Raw genomic sequence first — 6,000 nt, 5'->3', positions numbered from 1 at the left:
GGAGCAAAAGAGTAAAGCGTAGACAATTAAGGATCAGCGCGAGGGCTTTGCTCATTCAGTCTGTTGAGGAAGCCGTCATTTTGTGTTAGTGTGTGTGTCTGGAGGAGGAAGGATAGTAGAGAGCGACAGTGGAAGGATGCCTAACGTTGTGGTGTATTTGTACTTGCGAAACGCCCGCTCCAGGAAAGGAGGGCTTCAAAAGAAAGGAATGAGGGAGAGGGGGTCCTCAATTTGCCCTGCGGTGAAGCCACTTCGGACTTGACTCTCGCTGCTGGGAACGTGATGTTTTCTTGCCTCCATGAAAGGGGAGGGCTGAGGAAGGAAAAGTGCATGCAGGTGTCAGGCAGGCTCCTTGCTGCCACCTCTCTGCCTATGCACCTCACCCCGATGACCGGGGCTTCTCTGCTGCTCACGTTCGCGAAGCTCCTGGGAAAAGCACCGCATCCCGTCTGTCTGCAGCACCAGGCTCCTCTCCGCTCCCGGGTCACTTGGGTCCCTCTGCTGCACTTCACTCCTAAAGACCCAGAGCACATCCTGCTTTTGTAGTTATTTATTTCTTTATTTCAACTACTGGACCCTGGCTGTCCTCTGCCAATACGTTTCAAGGCTGATGAATAGCACCCCCTGCAGTTATAAAGCTGATCTTTTGTAGCACAGATGTATAATTAATTGTGCAGCACTTTTGCAGTCTGAACAGGCAAGTGGATTCTTAGAAGACACCCACGTACTGCCGCCTGCTTCTCAGCCCCCCAACTCCACGACCCTCGGGGAAGGGAGCTGTTGGCCACAGCTTAAGAGCCTCTGTCCTACCGTAGTGATGTGAAACAGGATTCAAATCTCAGGGTTTTGGTGTAAAAGCCAAAAACTCCACAAACAACCCCAAACCCAAAGCACTGCTGCACCGCAGGACTCCTGTCCTCTGCCTCTGCTCCAACGTGAAAGAACTTTTAGGGTTATTTGCATCTCTGTTCCATCACAATGGTGATGCTTAGGGATTTTTTCCCCCTTCTTTTCTTCTCTCTGAGGGGAAGTAAGTTTGTAAAGCACTTTGAAGATAAAAATCGTTGTCTGCACTGAGTGCTGTCTGTTGGCTTGTCTGGGAAATGAAGCCTGGAATCACCCTGCATTCCCCTTGGAGGTTTAAGTCAAAAGAACAATCGAGGTGTCTTCCTTTGGACCTCTGGCCCCAGGGAGGGCAGAAGTGGGGGTGTCTCGGTGGGACTGGAGGGACACTGCCTGTGAGTCTGGAAGGTGGGGGGCAAGGAGAAAAATGCACCCTGTGAAACTGAGGGCAGAGGACATTGGGGATGTGATTTAGCTAAGATTAGATACAGAGGAGATTTTAAGCCTCATTATTTTGTCTGGGTATGGCAGGATTGTCCCCTATGGGGCTTTCCTCAGTTCTTTATCTACACCTGCTTTTAAATGACTCCTGAAAGAGCAGAAAACAGTGGAGAAAACCCTTTCCTTTGATTTCTCTTCGGCTGGGGACATCCGTCGCCCAGGACTGTAACCACTGGTGTTCAGGCGGCGGGGGGGGGGGGCATGGATCACTTCAGCCCCGTGCTAGGATATGAAAGGATTAAATCCCTTTCCTAAGCAAAGTGGAAGGTCCCCAGGTGTCTTCTCTCAGGCTCAGAGATTGCAGTGGGAGAAAGAAGCAGGATCCAGCTGGGTAAGAGACCTCATCAAGAGGATAAAAGCATTTAGGGTAAAGGACAGTCTGTCTCCCCGAGTAGGGGAAGTAATCAGTGAGGATGTGCAAGGGTCTCTCAAAAAGCCCTAGGCAGGCAATGCATATATCAGAAAAGAATTTCCAGGCAGTGGTGAAGGGGAACGAGCTGAAAGCGTTAATTAGTCCCCCTCTCTGCCCAACCCCCCTCCCTGTTTTTGTTAAAAATATTCCCTTTCTTATAACCACCACTGCTTTTTTTGTTCTTTCTTTTTTAAAAAAAAAAACTTGTGTCTCAATGAAGAGGATTGTTAAAGAAACCCCCTACATATCACTTAAGGCTAGCAGCTGAATTACTGTTTCTCGAGATGAGATAAATGGTAGCTGATTATAAATAGGGTGACTACCCTTTTTCATCAATATTAGGTGTAAGCCGACACCTTGATCTTCAGCCTGTGGAATGAATCACAGTGTAACAGTTGCCAGTTTTGAAGAAGAGTAGTCATCCCTTCTCTCATGCCGTGCTCCCTGCTGTGGAGAGGCTTGGCCCTGATGGGGGGATCCCTGAGGTGTGGGCAGATACGCCAGGGGATGTGAAACTTCCCTGGTGAAATGTTTTCTCTCCACCAATGTAACCAGTGTCTCGTCATTAGACCTGGGTTCAGCCAGGGTTATCAGGGGTTGATCTGGAGGACTGCAGCCCCCCTCTGCCCAGTGCTGCCGCTCCTCACTGAAAGCGCTTGTGTTGGGATGGCTTGTCTTCTTATTGGTGGTTCGGGCTGTTTCTAAAAATTGCTAAAACCAGTGGAGACACATTGAGTTGGTAGGTTGGCATGAAGTGTGCTTGCTGGGGCACCTGCACTTGCTTCTGTGCTCCCTGGTGATGTTCTAAGAAGAAGTGCTGACTTATTTTCAGAGCCCTGATGGAACCAACAGTATTTTGTTTAAGTCTAATTAGTCAGAGCACATTTGCAGAAAAGTTAAGGGGTGGGCCCTCAAGCCTAATCACCTCTCAGGGCAAATGTGAGTGCCAGCAGGATTCTCAGATGCAGAAGACAATCTCTTCAAGGGGAATGATGAAAGCCCTGATATATAAGCAGAGGTTGTGTTAGGTTGAACCTGAACTTAAGGAGGCAACTGGAAGAGTCCCTGGGATCCTGAAACAGAAACAAGTTACTTAGGATTTTACTGCATGGCTTGGACTCTCTAAAGATAGGTCTGTCCAGCCTTCACAAAATTAAATGTTACTTGCTTAACCCAAGACAGCTCTCTCTGTTACCTATTAGCTTTTAAAGCATTTTCATAATTTAGGTTAGGTGATATGAATGAAAATATGCTGCTTTCCCCCACCCCAAATGTGTCAGTAGTGCTCATAAATAGTTGAATATGTTGTGTTTAAAGTCGTAAGTTCTGTATGTTCTTGTGTGCCCTATCCTGACTTGAATTTGAGTGTGACTTTAAAGTAATGCAGGGCACTAAAATAAGACATTAACATCTTTTGAAATGTAGAATTATGGTGTTTGAGCATTGAATATATTTTAATGAGTCTTGAGATCCAAAGTAATTAAAGTGGTTATGTTTGAAGTAGGGTTTTTCCTCATGTTCTGGTAGCAATGAGAGATATATAAGTAAACTGTGGTGGAACTTAAAAAAAAATATTTTTAATAAACCAATCTTCTCAGATGAATCAGGACCAGAGAACGTCACTATATGTGACAAAAAAAGCGCAGAAGTTGGTTTATATGACAAGAAGTTAATGAGATTTCACGCAACGTCTGTCTTTAGTGGACCCTTAGGTTTCTACTGCCCAATATAAATACATCCTTCTTACCAGATGAACACAGAAGACTTTCTTGGGTTTTGTCCAGTCTGATGCCTCTGCTTTTGCCTCTTGCTGCTGCAGGCTCTTCTTATGTGCTGTTTCACGTGCTTGAATTATGAAGCCTGGTAGCAGCAAGGTGACTGGAAGAACTAACGCTGTTCCTTCAGGGACCTTTTTTTCTCTCCTGTTGTCACAGCTGAGATTCCAAACAGCTATTGCACGCATCAGGGAGGAAGCCAACAGGGAGCAAAGTAAGAATCAAAATCTTAGTTGCCTCTAAAAATTTGGAATTGTATGTCATGGGGATTTAGGCTTGTTAAGCCCAGAAATTCCCACTTCCCTGCGGGCAATAAAAAAACACCCCAGCAAATGAAACCTCTGTAAAAGGCCACCAGAAGTAAAAGAAAAAAATCCCTTTCTGTAAAACATTTTCAGGCAAGGCAGAGTTGGTTTTGTGTAAAAGCACTTAAAAAGATGAGTTCTAATATTTGAATTTCTACTTTTATTTAGATACGCTTAGCAATTCAGATAATGAAGATTTATTGATGGTCTTTTCTGCCTTGTTGGAGACAGTCTTGCTGGGGAATCATATTTGTGTGGCTTTCTGTTTTTATTTCCACCTTTATTACTTTGGGCATCTGCATGGAAATGCAATCAGCTTTTCCTAAAAAGTTCAGCTGCTGTTGTTTTTTGCTTTTTCTGCTGCACTCAGATTCTTTTGTCCACAGCATCACAACCACTTTCACAGCAACTAATTCTATTCTGCCAGAAGCAGCTTTTTGGCAGGAGGTAAAAGGAAGAAGCAGAGCAGGTCTTAAGGTACAAAGATCTTATTTTCATGAATCAGCTCTTTGTAATGGGAAGACGAGAGGACAGAAGCGCTGCAGTATTCAAAGATAGAGCAGAATTGTCTCTCATATGGGTGTGTTAATTTTTCTCCTGCTGTGATTCATGCTACCTACCTTCAGCTGCTTTATCATTTTCCTTCATTTGAGATGCTCCAAAGTCTTCCAATCCAGTTGTTGTTCCATTGCAGGAATGGGGTGGTAGGACTTAACACTATGGCTTATGGAGCTGGTTCCAGTGTCTGGAGGAGAGCCACTTCCAAGTGATGCACCCAGGACATGACACCTCTCAGCATGTTGAGAATCTGTGCTTGTCCAGAATACTTTCCAGCAAGCACACAGATCCTTTGGCAGTCTTAGGGAGAAAAGTTCAATATCGGTGAATTAATGAGAGGAGAGCCCTCCCTGTCTTTGCTGCAGTTCCTTGGGAGACGTCTGATCTGCTTCTCCCTTGCCTAGGGTCAGATGTAACACTTTTTATCTGAAGTAAGTGCAAAAGAAATAGGAGGAAGGTATAGGAAATCCTGGGGCTAGGTAGGAAGAGAGGTAGGAAATGTTAATGAATGCAGCCGTGCTGATGTCTTTCTTGGAGAAAGAGAAACAGCCGAGCTGCCCTTGCTTTACACTTTCTTAAAGATGTAGTTGTCCCACCGTGAATATAAGTTTCAGTCCCTGGTTGTGTGACCTGTAGGTGCCTGATCTTGCTGTCATGTTTTGTATTCTCTGTCTTCAGTGCCCATTCCCATAGCATCTAAGGGCCTCTAGATGAAAGCCATAGAAGTGCAGTGGTGAGCCTGTGCATGACATGAAATTGTGTAAGAGGGGAAGGGCTTAGGAGAAGGGCAATACCTTGAAGGGACAGGTGCCTTGTCTATGAAATCTGCATGCCTGACTCTGCGGACACTTCACCTTCCTGGTGCTGCTGGTTCAGTGCTTTTCATCAGCAATGAAACCTTTTGTAAAGAAGAAGAAATCTCTCAGAGGACCCCACTAGCTGCATGCAGAAATCATCTTTCCTCTAGCAAACGCTGGGGTGCTCAGAGCCTTTCCCACATATGTTACCTGCAAATTTGCTCTCTATCCCCCATGCTGCATCACTTACTGTCCTCCCCCCTTCCAGGCAGAGGGAGCTCAGAGGGTTTGTGGAGATGAGAGGTGGTTGAGGTCAGGAATGGTGTCATACTTCTGTTTCCCTTCCAAGCTGCTAATGTATGCTTCTGGAGAGCTACATGAACTGAGTAATTACTGAATTATGGCTAGATCAGAAGTGGTGACCTCAAAGACAGAGGGAGGCTCTCCATCTCCATTTGTCAGTCCTCTCGGGGTCAGAAAAACCTTTTTTCTCGGGGATCTGGGAGGGTGGGGAAAGGGCTGTGCAAGGTAAGCCTTACTTACATTAAGGCATAACAGGGAAAAACATTTGCTTTAGCCAGTGCAGAATTCATGTGCAGTAGGAGTGTCAACATTGCTTACATGTGTGCACCGACAGCAGCGCTGGTAGGAGCAATGGCACTAACCCTGAGGGCTACTCAGGGGGGCTTTATTTTGCTCAGAATCTCCCACCCACCACAGAGGAGGGTGCCAAGTCTTGAGACCATTTTCCTGCCAGTCTCTGCCTTGTTTGTGCCTCTGTCCTCAAAAGCATTCTGATTAGGAGGTGG

At 45.8% G+C, this 6,000-nt stretch overlaps 1 protein-coding gene across 6 annotated transcripts in view; it reads left to right on the top strand.

The window, feature by feature from the left end:
* Positions 1-6,000, top strand: part of TCF20 (transcription factor 20) — a 128,945-nt gene that overhangs the window by 55,602 nt on the left and 67,343 nt on the right. The window lies entirely within an intron of this gene.

The sequence above is a fragment of the Empidonax traillii genome, unplaced genomic scaffold (genome assembly GCF_003031625.1).
Source record: "Empidonax traillii isolate 1590-97213 ecotype Southwest subspecies unplaced genomic scaffold, ASM303162v1 scaffold159:size1039807, whole genome shotgun sequence".
Classification (NCBI taxonomy): Eukaryota; Metazoa; Chordata; class Aves; order Passeriformes; family Tyrannidae; genus Empidonax; species Empidonax traillii.
The sequence above is the reverse complement of the archived record's forward strand: the minus strand, read 5'-3'. Positions and strand labels throughout refer to the sequence as shown.